Here is a 14,241-nt window from a genome sequence, read left to right on the forward strand (position 1 = left end):
GGACGGCACAGAAGGGGAAGACCCTCTATGAAGTGGATTGATTCAGTGACTGGGGTAATCAGGATGGGTGTGTCAGAGGCAGTGAGATTGGCACAGGATAGAGCAGGATTTAGGGCTGTTGTACATAGGGTCGCTATGAGTCGCAAGCAACTCAATGGCACATAACAACAACACAGTTTAAAGCAAAACAAAATAAAAGAGTGATAATGAAGAATTGATGGGTTGGGTTTTTTGTTTTGTTTTGTTTTTGTTTGTTTGTTTTTTAACCTTTGTTTCAAATTTTATTCCCAGGCTTCTTCAGCTTATTTAGCTGCAAAGAATGAATTCTATTTAAGCAGAAACTGAAAAGAGCTGCAATGTCCAAAAGGCTTGTTGGGCTTCAAAATATAAGAGATCTAGATTTTATCAGATCCATAAACAAAACAATTTTAAAAAGCAGTCATAATATAAAACAGCAGCTCAAAGTAACTTCGTCATGTTTTATCTTCTTCAAAAGTTGACTCAAATCAGTTGGCCTCATTCTTTGAAGCCTCATCAAAATTCTCCACAAGATCTGGAACTTCATCATCATCATCTTCTCCAGTAGCAAGTGGTGCTTTTCCATCCACAGATTGTTTGGGCAGGGCTTCAGCCAGTCTTCTTAAACTACTCAGGCTATCTGCGCCAAGCTGGTTTAAGATTCTGGGTAACATTTCTGTCAACTGCTTTGTCTCAGCATGGCCATAATGGTGAAAGTGTTCGTTGCCAGAGATGCCTGAACTTTAGGATTATTAAAGTGGATCACCGTTCCTTGATTTGTAAACATATTCACCTCTTCAATACCAGAGATATTGTTTACCCCTAATTTCTTTAAGGAAAACTGAAGTTTTTTGTCATCTGCTGTAGCTGTTCTATGAACCACCTTCTTCTTTCTGCGTGCAGTTCCTTTTTCACCAATGCGCACTTGTGCCTGCAGTTTGGCAAGTATCTCCTGATTCATGATCGTTTCTTTCATCAGGGAGGAAATGGGGCCACACGGGAGACTAGGGCTGGCACTCAAGGGGTCTTTTGGCAGACCAGCTGAGATAGGTTGCACACAAGGGGACGCAAGATGGCAGCTAGAGCAGAATTGATGTTTTAAATTATATTATAAAAGAATATTGAATATATTGCTGACTACCAGAAGAATAACTATATTTTCCAAGTACAACCCAGAAAGCTCCTGAGAAGTGTATTTGGGTAAATTATCAGAAGGACAAAACAGAAAAGTAGAGTCAGTGAAAAGGGGGCATGCCTTCAAAAAGGCTCTTTATCAAGACCTATAAAGAAGCCTGCAAGCTATCACCTTGACTGAGAATTTCAGAAACGTTGAACTTCTTTCCATGACCACTCACTTAAACTTTTCATGAGAACCTCACCAGCTAATCTGCAACCTCTATCCCGAGAAAAGAAGATCCAGCAGTGTAAGTCCTAGGTGTTCTAAAATAGTACCCTCTCAGCTCAGGTCAAGTTAATCATAAAACTTCAGAGTTAGCCATCCTTATTCCTACCTGAAACTGCTTTGTCACAAAGGGTTCAACAGTAATGTTAAATCAGAATGTGTTTTTCCATTTTGGTGCATTTCATCCCCCACTCCCTAGTTTTAGGTCTGACCACAAAAACACTGAGGAAATGACTGGGAACTTTTCTTTATAATAAATGCCCCAGATAATTCTCAACCTGAGGCAACTCTGGGAAATACTGCCACTTAACATTCTTCTTCTCAGGTGGATTGTTACACTAAAACACCTTGGCCCTTGCCTTGACTATTTGTGGTTTATCCCTACTTAAAATTGTATGACTGCCTGAGAATACACACATTTTCATTAAATACACAAATAAAAAAAATCCACTTTTTGCTTGTCTTCATATCTTTTTTACTCCTGTATGACACAATAATTGGAATATAGGTCAGTGGCTTTATATTAGAAGTATTCTGAATTATAAGAAACGTACACAATCATATTTTTGACAAGCCAAACCTACTTGGGCATACCCTAGACTAGCCACTCACAACAATATGAAATTATGGAAGCTCAGGTGTGGAAATAGTACTGAATTTATCATAAAAATTTAAATCTAGACTCTGTCATTATTAGCTCTGTAGCCTTCATCAAGTCACTTTACTTTGTTGTTGTTGTTGATTGCTGTTGTGTCAAGCATGACACATCGCGACTCTATGAACAAAAGACCTAATGCCTTTCCATAACTATTGCCATTTCTCCAAGTTCATAGAGTTTCCAGAGGCATGTGGTTTAGGAAATGGGTACCACTCTTGCTTTCAAATCTCTTTTAAAACCGGTAGCTCTACCAAACACTGTCTACACTGGGGAGACCATTATGGTATTTGATACCCCAATGGCACAAGGTTTAGCATCACAGCAAACACAGGGTACTTCATAGTACACATTGACAAAGAATGATGTACAAAGTAAAAACATGTTCCTCAAGATATTACACTAGTCTCATTAGTGGTGGTTAAATATCGTCAAGTCGAATAAGACTCAGCGACCTTTGCACAAAAGACCTGAACTCTGTTCTATAACTAACATCATTTCTGTACATTTATAGAGTTTAATTTCTTCTCTGAAAAATAGGATTCATTATTAAAGGAGATTTGTGTGTGTGTGTGTGTGTGTGTGTGTGTGTGTGTATGCACCTTAAAATATATTTGCTTTTATGAGGAATAATTTTGCATACTAGAAGGATTAATAATGTCATAATAATAATAATAGTAAATTTATCCAATATTTCTTTAGGTCACAAACATGTGAAATATTTCTATATGCAAAGCACTGTTCCAAGAAGTGAGGGTTTATAGCAGTGAACAAGACAGAATATTCAAGAAATCAATATTCCAATTCTATTTCACTGTCATTGAGTCAGAACTGACTTGTGTTAAGGACTAATGTGGCATAAATAGTTCTAAAATATTTCATTACAATATGAGAAGTTTTATGCATAGACCAGGTTATACAGGAACTTTAATAAAAATGCAAGTAAGACAATAGAGTTGGGAATGTTATCTCTGATTTTGAGTTGAAAATAAGGAAGAGGTGGTGTGTTTTTTTGCTAGGAAACGCATAGCCTATGTTACAGGTACATACTCTATTCAAAGGATTGAAAGAGGTTTAATGCTATTCATGGACATGCAAAGATGATGAGGAAGACACACTAGAATTAATCTAGAGATGTGCTAACTCCTTAACAGCATTAGAGGTATTTATTTTAGAAAAAATAAAATTAAATGTCTTCTTAAATGTAATAATGCAAGAATAAGGACCAGATTTTTTTGATATACAACTGAGGAGAACAAACAAGTTACACTTAAATTGAAGCTTATTCATGTGAAAAACATCTAAAGGACTAAAAAATTTCTCTTGAGTTCCCAGAAATTGCTTCTTTAGCTAACCATTTAGCACAGATTACATTATTCCCAAATCTCTTCCAGGATCTGTTCCCTGATATTGGTCCTTCAACCAAATTGTTAAGAAAGTTTTACTGAAATTAGTTATCTACAAGGTCTCAAAATTAAAAAGGCTAGGAGATGTTGGTGATTATAAATATATATATTTGTTGATTGCGGTTGAGTACAACTCATAGCGACTCTGAGAACAAAAGACCTAATGCCTTTCCACAACTATCATCACTTCTCCAAGTTCATAGAGTCTCCAGGGGCATTGGTTTTAGGAAGTGGATGCCACTCCTGTTTCCAAACCTTAACCAATCTAGAAGCTCTTCCAAAAACTGTCCATACTGGGTAACCATTATGATACTTGATATGACTATGGCAGAGTGTTCAGCATCACAGCAACTCCAAGTTATTCAGCACAAACAAGAAAATAAAATTGCTGTGCCACCTAAAGAATGTTCACTTTAAAGACACACCCTTTAGCAGGCCTCTGTCCTTGGTTCCTTGTTGGCCAAAAAGGACCAAAGGCCAACTGATACCCACTTGTGAAGGAAAAAATATCAGTATCACAAACACAACCCAAAACTTTCCTTACATGATCCCCATCACAACGCGAGAAACCAGCTTCCAGAGTAGAACCACTACTCTGGAGCTTCCAGGGTAGCCTGGACTCAACTCTTCACTATGGAGTTTTAAAGACACACTCTTTACTAGGCCTCCACCCTTGATTCCTTGTTAGATAGAGATAGAGATAGAGATAGAGATAGAGATAGAGATAGAGATAGAGATAGAGATAGAGATAGAGATAAACATGTGCCTTTGATTCACTTGTGACTCACAGTGACCCTATGTACAAGAGTCCTAAACCCTGCTTTACCCTATGCTAGCCTTATTGTCTATGACACACCCACCCCCAATGCCCCAGTTACTGAATCGATCCATCTCATCGAGGGTCTTCCTCTCCTGTGTTCTCCTTCCACCCTCCCAAACACGATGTCCCTCTCCAAGGACAGGTCCCTCTTTGTAACATGTCCAAATTATGTCAGACAAAGCTTCAGAATCCTTGTCTCCAAAGAGCAGCCCAGTTTTACCCTCTCCAGGATGAACCTGTTTGTTCGCTTATCAGTCCATTATATATTCAATATTCTTCTCCAGCACCACAACTCAAAGGCATCAATTCTCTACCATCCCTAGTCATTGTCCAGCTCTCTGACACATAGCAAGCAATTGCAAAGACTATGGTCTGGATCAGGTACACTCTAGTCTCCAGAATGATGTCATTGCTCTTCAGTACTCAGGTGAGGTCCCTGACAGCTGACTTTCCGAGAGCAATAATTTCCTTGTTGCTGGTACCAAGGGTGTTGATTGTGGAGCCAAGTAAACTAAAACTGTTAACAATCTCAATCTCTTCACCATCCATAATGATACTGCCAATTTGCCTCGTGGTAAGAATCTTTGTTTTCTAGATGTTGAGCTTCAATCCATATTGAAGGCTACAGTCCTTGACCTTCTGCAGCAGATACTTCAGGTCCTCCTCAGCTTCAGCAAGCAAGTTTGTGTCATCTGCATAATACAGATATTAGATAGATAGATAGATAGATAGATAGATAGATAGATAGATAGATAGATAATAGATGGGACATGAGGAAGAGAGAGATACTTTGGCATAATTTTTGTTACTGTTAAGTGCCATCAAGTCACCCTCGACTCATAGTGACTCTAGGTGCAACAGCTCTGAAACCTGCCTTATCCTGAGTCAGTCTCACTGACTCCAACACACCTTGGTACCAGCAATCAGGAGATCAGGAAATGTACTGCATAAGGCTATCAGGGAACTGTCCAAATTACTGAGAAAAAATGATGCCACTTTGAAGATTAAGGTGAGTACTATACAGGCTTGGTATGTCAATCACTTTTTATGTATCAGAAGAAGAAATAATGCCTTTAAACTGTGGTCTGGAGAAGAGTACTGAATATCCTATCAAATGCCAAAAGAAATATCATATGTGTCTTGGGGAAAGTGCAGTCAGAATACTCCTTGCAAGAAAGGATGGTCAAGTTTTTCCTACATACTTTGGGTATGTTGCTAAGAGAGGCTTTTCCTTAGAGAGGGATATCATGTTTGGAAAGGTGGAGGGTCAGAAAAATAGAGGAAGTTCCTTGACAAGATGGACTGACAGTGATTGCAGCAAAGCGTTCAAATGTGTTAGAGATGATAAGGACGGCATAGGATAGAAAAGGGTTCAGAACTACTACTCATAGGATCACTATGAGTTGTACTTGACTTGATGGCGTCTAACCTAACATAAAAACTATTCTCTTAAAATTTCTTATTCTTCTTCCATCATTTGTAATTTCTTCAGTACCAATTCTTGGAACTTCAGTGTGTGTGTGTGTGTGTGTGTGTGTTTCTTTCTGTCTCTGGTATTTTCTTTTGGTCTGAGATTTGGTCTGTTTTAGTAGGAGAGGGTTATTTTGGTTTTTTGTTGTGGTATTTTTTCCATAGTGTTTGATTCTGTCTTCTATTTCCTTGACATTATCTGGGTTTCTTTTTAATACTTATAATGTAGTTTCTGTTGAGTCTGAGTGGCTAATTTTCATTTCTTTATTTTTGTTATAGTACTGTTGTTAGCTTGGAAGGAGGGGTGGCATCGACTTCCATAGTAGCTTTCCTCTGGAAACCCTATGAACCTAGAAAGAGGATGAAAGACACACAAGCGTTGAGGCGTTGAGGACTCTCATTCATAGGGTCGCTATGAGTTGCCTGTAACTTGATGGCACTTAACAACAATAACATCAACATAGAGAGAGAGATCAGCTGGCCCAGTGGACAGAAAGCGAAGCTACCAAGCCAAAGGTGTGTGACTTTTAATCCGCGGCCCTCAGGCCTGTCTTTCATTGTTTTTGTTCAGACATTCCTCTAGGTCGTATAGCCCTGGTGTGTCCACTTGCTGTACAGTGGTAACTCGTGCTTGCTGGGATGCTGAACACTGTGACACTGATGTGTCAAATGTGTTAATGGTTGGTTACCCAATGTGGACAGTGTGGGTTGGAGCTCCTCCTTATGCCTTGGAGAAAGATAATACACATACATACATACATACATACATACATACATACATACATACATACATAAACACAAGGTGGGCAAAAGAGAAAATGTTGTCGTCTCTACTCACTCAGTTATTGATACTTGTTGGGGAATGTAGGAAAGCTCATCAGTGGCTGATGCAAAGAGGTCTTCAGTGTGATTGGGAGTTATGGGAAGATTCAAGCAGAGGCCTTCCTGTGGTGTATCTTGATCAGGGTTGGGAGTGGGGGTAGGCTTCATTGGATTTATTGACTGTGGCCTTCTTCATGGGCTTTGATTAGAGATATAAGAAAAATAAAGTCCTCCACAAATGAAATCTTCTTTTCTGTTTATCATGCTGTTTCTTTTTGGTCCAGTCATTAACATTTTTTATTTCTTTATGTTGAGGTTAAATCCATTAAAAAGATTGTTTTTTTCCTTATCAATAAATGCTTAATTTTATTTACTTTTAGCAAGATTGTGCTATCTGCATATATCACTGTTGGTAAAACAGAATTCCAAATAAGGATATTAATAACAAAACTTTTGCTTTAAGGTAATTCCCAACTGGACCATATTAGGCAGTGTAATATTCATCATAGTCTTTCTAAGTCTGTGAATATTTATTGAAGCAAACTGCTCTACATTTCTGCCATGAAACGCTGAAAGATTAGAATCACCAACCTTTGGGTTAGCAGCTGAGTGCACTAACCATTGTGAGACCAAGTCTCAATAGATAAGGAAAACATTGATTTGAAGATCTGAGGTGTCTGGCATGAAGGCATGAAAACAAGAAAGCCAGTGTTGCTGGACAGAATGAGAGAAAATGTGAAGTGACAGGAGAAAGCTATTAAAGTCAGTGGGCAGTGGCTGTTCACAGAAGTTATTTTTCCATTTTGTTGTTGTTAGGTGCCATCGAGTATGATATATAGTGATTCTATGAAAAACAGTTTTGAACTCTTCTATCCTATGCCATCCTCACAGTATCTGACTGGCTCAAGCCCATTGCTGCAGTCACTGACATGTTAACCACTGCATCCCCAGGTTTACTAATCAGTCTTTAAAGAAACTTCCTTCTATCTAGTACTTCGTTCTTTGTTAAATAGTCCAACTTCTTCAATTATTTGATCAATATGAATACTGAAAATGGTGAAAGAATACAAATAAAACATAACTTTCCTTGTTTTAAAAGCCATGTACCAAAAAAAAAAAAAATTTAAAAAAAGCCATGTACCACGTCCTTACTTTTTTAGCAAGTGTCTCTAGGTCTGTATACAGGTTCCATATAAGCACAAATAAATGTTCTAAAATTTTAATTATTCAAAATGTCACTCATAATATATTACAACCTGTATAGTTGACTGTTTTTGCATGTTGTTGTTATGTGCCGTCGAGTCGCCTGCGACTCATAGCAACCCTATGTACAACAGCCCTAAACTCAGCTTTGTCCTGTGCCAATCGTACTGTCTCTGACACTCCCATCCCAATTATCCCAGTCACTGAATCAATCCACCTCATAGAGGGCCTTCCCCTCCTGCGCCGTACCTCCACCCTCCCAAGCATGATGTCCCTCTCTAAGGACCGGTCTCTCCTCACAACATGCCCAAAGTAAGTTAGACGGAGCCTCAGAATCCTTGCCTCCAAGGAGCCACCCAGTTTAACCCTCTCCAGGACAAATCTGTTTGTTTTCCTAGCAGTCCATGGTATTCTCAATACTCTTCTCCAGCACCACAGCTCAAAGGCATCAATTCTCCTTCTATCCTCCCTGGTCATTGTCCAACTCTCTGGTGCATATAACAAGTGATTGCGAAGACCATGGCCTGTATCAGACGCACCTTAGTCTCCAGAGAGACACCACTGCTCTTCAGTACTTTGGAGAGGTCCCTAACAGCAGACTTTCCCATGGCAATGCGCCTTTTAATTTCCTGGCTGCTGGTGCCAAGACTGTTGACTATGGAGCCAAGCAAACTAAAGCTGTGTACAATCTCAATCTCTTCACCATCCATCCTGATGCTGCCAATTGGTCCAGTGGTGAGAATCTTTGTCTTCTTGACATTGAGCCTCAATCCATATTGTAGGCTGCAGTCCTTGACCCTCTGCAGCAGGCGCTTCAGGTCGTCCTCAGTTTCAGCAAGCAGGGTTGTGTCATCCGCATAACGCAGATTGTTGATCAATCGTCCACCAATCTTGACCCCACATTTCTCCTCATAGAGCCCAGCCTCCCGGATAATCTGTTCTGCATATAGGTTGAAAAGGTATGGAGATAGGATGCGTCCCTGGCATACGCCCTTCCCAATTTTGAACCATGCAGTGTTCCCTTGCTCTGTTCTGACGACTGCCTCCTGGTCCAAGTAAAAGTTTCACATTAGAACGATCAAGTGTTCTGGGATTCCCATTCTTCTCAGAGTCAGCCACAGTTTGTTATGATCTACACAGTCAAATGCCTTTGCATAGTCGATGAAACACAGATAGACATTCCTCTGGTATTCCCTGCTTTCGGCCAAGATCCATCTAACATCAGCTACAATATCTCTAGTACCACGACCCCTTCTGAAACCAGTCTGGACTTCTGGTAGTTCTCTGTTGATGTGCTGTTCCAGTCGTTTTTGGATAATCTTCAGTAAAATCTTGCTTGCATGTGAAATCAGTGAAATCGTTCTATAGTTTCCACATTCGGTTGGGTCACCTTTCATTGGGATAGGAACAAATATCGATCTCTTCTAGTCAGTTGGCCAAGTGGTCGTTCTCCAGATTTCTTGGCACAACTTGGTGAGCATGTCCAGGGCAGCATCTGTTAACTGAAATATGTCATCCTTGCGCAGGGGCCATGCTAATCTTCTCTGGATCGTTCCAATTTTAGTATATGTGCTGCCGAAGCGAGCACTGGTTTTGCATAGTCAATAAGATATAATCAACCACATAGTTAACCAATGAAGCTCTGCTAGGGATTAAAACACCCACACCCTATGCTAGGTGTTAGGAGAATAAAAAGGTGGAAAATGCAGCTATTCATAACCCTTCAGGAATCATTGAATGAAACTTTTGCTTCCAGGTCCCACAGAGGTCTTTCCCATTTCACTGAGTAACAGCGCTATCTTTCAAGGTGGATATTTCAAAATATGGAATTATCCTTGAATCTTTCATATACCCTAATTTGTCAGGGATAGACACAAACAAAATCAATTTTTAATTTATGGTGACAGAGTAGAACTGTCCCACAGTGTTTTTGTGGTTACAGTAATTACAGAAGATTATCAGACCTTTGTCCAGTGGAGCTTCTGAGTGGATTTGTTTTGCAGAACACAAAACATCGCACAGTTCATCACTGCCTTAAGAGAAGGACAAAACAATGCTAGAACTCAGATTGCTGAGCATGAAGACTCTTGCTACTTCCCTTCACACTAAAAATGTTTTACCAGACGCATTTTTACTATAGAGCCTAGAGCCAGGCAGATTGCTTTAAATATTGACCCTCCTAGTTACCATCTAGGTAGGTAACTTTAGATAAAAATTTTAATCTCTCTGAGCCTCATTGCTCTTATAATAATAGTTATATCACTGAAAATAAACAGGATGTAAAAACAAAAATGAAGCAAAAATTGTTGTTCATTCTTCAAGTATTTATGTTTAATTTGTGTCAATAAAACAATATACTCTCCTTGGAGGCACAGTAATGAAAGGGACTCTTTCTTGTTCTCAAAGAGCTTCCAATAAAGCATAAAGTTATAATAAATGCTCAAAGTGGAGAAAGTCTCAGGTACCATGCAATGGTATAAGAAAAGCAGAAAATCCAACCTGAAAGGTAAGTGGGTGGCTTAAGGAGAATTTGAGAAATATGTCATACAATTTAAATGTTGTCAGTATTTGTCTAATGAATAAATAAAATTCATAAGAGAAAATAGCTTTATCAAATATGGAGAGTATTTTGAATCAATAGTGTCCAATAAGAAAAGATTAATAATAATAATAGAAACTAATGTTCACTGAACATTAAGTGCTAAGCACGATAAGTAATTTCTAACTAACTTTTAATTTAATCCCATCTGTACTGGTTTGCTCTTCATGGTTTTGTCTGGAGATACCATGATACCTTTCTATCTCTTGACTTGTTCTGCTATCTTCTTACCATAAAATAATAAATTTATCTCTAAGTTTTAAGATTAACATTATTGGTGTTATTCTAACTTCCTTCCCTCTTGCTTTCCCCCTAAGCACTTCTTGACGCCCACCGCAACTTCAGTTCTATCGATACAGCTTCCACATTTAGATGTACTATTCATTTTTCTCATATTTAAAAATGGTCCAAGAAACGTGTCTTTCACTGCAGTAGCTCCTGTTTTGAAATCCCTCTCTGAGCCAAGAACTTTATTTCTTCCTGGGAGAGATTCTTATACAAATAGATTTTAGTCTTAAGCAATATACAGACATTTGCAAGATCCAAGAGCTTCAGGGCATTTCAGAGTTTGTTACCCTAATTTCATAATCACAGATGGTAACAAAAGAGATTTAATTCTTAATCCAATCACTTTTTCTATAAACTGTCCTTCAACAGGTTCATGGAAAACATCTCTAAGTGTCTCAAAAGAAAATTTTCCTGGCCCTGTCATTGGAGGAGGAAAGAGACATCAAATATTGCTTTTCCATTCATCCTTAAATATACAGTCTCTGGACCTTCACAAACAGATAATTACTAAGAAAAATTAGTAAAAGGAAATTTGGATAAAATCAGGTAAGCTTAAAAAACCCCAAAGAACAAACAAACAAAACCAACAAAAAACCCTGAATGGAAACCATCAGTAAGACCAGGAGCTGTTTTTTTTAAAGAGTTGATAATATGAACAAATCTCTGGCAAATTTAACAAAATTAAAAAAAAGAGAAGACACTGATAACTCAATTAAGAAATTATAGAGGTGATAGCAGAACAGAAACAGATGAAATTAAATTAAAAATATGAGAAAGTCTGCTGTTAGGGACCTCTCCAAAGTACTGAAGAGCAATGGTGTCTTTTTGGAGACTAAGGTGCATCTGATACAGGACATGGTCTTTGCTATCACTTGTTATACATCAGAGAGTTGAACAGTGACTAAGGAGGATAGACGGAGAATTGATGCCTTTGAGCTCTGATGCTAGAGAAGAGTATTGAGGGTACCATGGACTTCTAGGAAAACAAACAGATTCATCCTAGAAAGGGTCAAACCGGGCTGACCTTGGAGGCAAGGATTCTAAGGTTTCGTCTGACATACTTTGGACAAGTTGTAAGGAGGGAAAGGTCCTTGGAGAGGGACATCATGCTTGGTAGGGTGGAGGGACAGCGCAGAAGGGGAAGGCCCCCTATGAGGTAGATTGATTCAATGATTGGGGTAATCGGGATGGGTGTGTCAGAGACGTGCAATTGGCACAGGACAGAGCAGAGTTTAGGGATGTTGTACACAGGGTCGCTATGAGTCGCAAGCGACTCGACGGCACATAACAACAACAACAACATAAGCAATAGATGATTTGGGAGGCTGGATTTTAAGAGAAGGAATGTGGCATTAGGACTCAAGGAAGACTCATGAATAACTGGTGTTATACAGATGACACAACCTTACTTGCTAAAACTAAGGAGGAAAACTAAGTGTTTTCTCCAGAAGGTCAAGGCCTATAATCTTCAATATGAATTGAAGGGCAACATCAACAGGACAAAAAATTCTCCCAACTGGGCCATAATCAAAGGATAAGATATTGAGGTTTTTAACAATTTGAGCTTGCTTGACTCCACAATCAACACTCTTGGCACCAGCAGTCAAGAAATAAAGATGAACTGCTTTGGGGAAGTCAGCTATCAGGACTTTTACAAAGTGCTAAAGAGCAATAATGTCAGTCTAGAGACTAAGGTGCACTTGATCAAGACCATTGTCTTTATATTTGCTTGCTATGCATTACAGAGCTGGATAACGACTAAGGACGATGGAAGAAGAGCTCATGCATTTGAGTTGTGGGGATGGAGAAGAGTATTGAATCTATATACCATGAACCACCAAGAAAATAGGTCTGTCTTGGAGAGGATGAAACCAATTTTCTACTTGGAGGGAAGGCTTTTGAAGGTCTGTCTCACATATTTGGACAAGTGGCCAACAGATTTCAGTCCTTGGAGGCCATTGTGTTTGGAAGGGTTGAGGAAAATGCAAGAGAGGAATACCTTGGATGAGATGGATTAAAAGTATGACTGTGGAAATGAGGTTAGGTGTGTCATAGTCAGTAAGATTGGCTCAGGATAGGGCAGGGTTTAGAGTTACTGCACATAGTGTTATGAGTTATAAGAGACTTGATGGCGCTTAACAACAACAACAACAATAAAATACTCTGATAAATTTGAAAAACTCAAGGAATTGGGAAAATTCCTTGAAACTCATGTCTTACATAGATTGACATGGATAGATGTAGAACACTTGAACAGACTCATCACAAAAAAAGAAACTGAACATCATAAAAAGACATCCTCAAAAAGAGGGGGGAAAAAAGTCCTGGACCAGATGGCTTCATAGCTGAATTCTACCAAACATTCACAGAAAATCTAGCAACAATTCTACTTAAATTATTTCAAAAAGTAGAAATAGGAGACAAACCCCAGAGTCATCCTATGAAGCAAACATAACCCTTATATCAATACCAGGCAAAGATAATATGAAAAAAGAAAACAACAGATCAGTATTTCTCATGAATATTGGTGCAAAATCCTGAACAACAGAACTCAACAGCATAATAAAAAAACAAAACAATTCATCATGACCAAGTGGGATTCATAACAAGTATGCAAGGATGGCCAACTGACTGGAAGAGATCTATATGTGTTCCATTCCAAAGAAAGGTGATCCAACAGAGTGTGGAAATTATTGAATAGTGTCATTGATATCACATGCAAACAAGATTCTGCTGAAGATTACGAAAAAATGACTGGAACAGCACATCAACAGAGAACTGCCTGACGTGCAGGCTGGGTTTTTAAGAGGCCATGGCACTAGGGATATTATAGCTAATGTCAGATGGATCTTGGCTGAAAGCAGAGAGTACCAGAGAATGTCTGTCTGTGTTTCATGGACTATGCAAAGGCATTTGACTGTGTAGATCATAACAAACTATGGCTAACTCGTAGAAGAATGAGAATCCCAGAACACTTGATTGTGCTTATGGAAAACCTATACTTGGCCCGGGCGGCAGTCATCAGAACAGAGCAAGGAAATATTGCATAGTTCAAAATTGGGAAGGACATGCACCAAGGATATGTCCTATCTCCATATCTTTTCAATCTATATGTGAAACAAATTATTGAGGAGGCTGGGGTCTATAAGGAGAAATGTGGCATGAGGAGTGGAAGTAGACTCATCTACAATTTGCATTATGCAGATTATACAACCCTGCTCTCTGAAACTGAGGAGAATCTGAAGTGCTTGCTGCAGAAGGTCAAGGACTGCAGCCTAATATGTAGTGAAGCTCAACAGCAAGAAAATAAATATTCTCACCACTGGGTCAACTTGCAGCATCATGATAGATGCTGAAGAGATTGAGATTGCTAACAGCTTCCGTTTGTTTGGTTCTACAATCAATACTCTTGGTACCAGCAGCCAGGAAATTAAAAGAAGAATTGCATTGGGAAAGTCTGCTATCAGAGACCTCTCCAAAGTATTGAAGAGCAATGATGTCAGTCTGGAGATTAAGGTATGCCTGATACAGGTCACAGTCTTTGGAATTACTTGATAT

General features: G+C 39.0%; 1 protein-coding gene and 1 pseudogene across 2 annotated transcripts in view; both read right to left on the reverse strand.

Moving 5' to 3' along the window:
- The window catches only part of AGBL4 (ATP/GTP binding protein-like 4), a 1,996,071-nt gene that overhangs the window by 1,486,296 nt on the left and 495,534 nt on the right, over positions 1–14,241 (reverse strand). The gene's annotated exons all lie outside the window — the stretch shown is intronic.
- Positions 265–1,097, reverse strand: LOC102845746 (annotated as a pseudogene). Its single transcript, XR_438823.1, has one exon. The product of XR_438823.1 is annotated as a basic transcription factor 3 pseudogene (transcript).

The sequence above is a fragment of the Elephantulus edwardii genome, unplaced genomic scaffold (assembly GCF_000299155.1).
Source record: "Elephantulus edwardii isolate Elephantulus edwardi_28Jun2011 unplaced genomic scaffold, EleEdw1.0 scaffold00005, whole genome shotgun sequence".
NCBI lineage: Eukaryota > Metazoa > Chordata > Mammalia > Macroscelidea > Macroscelididae > Elephantulus > Elephantulus edwardii.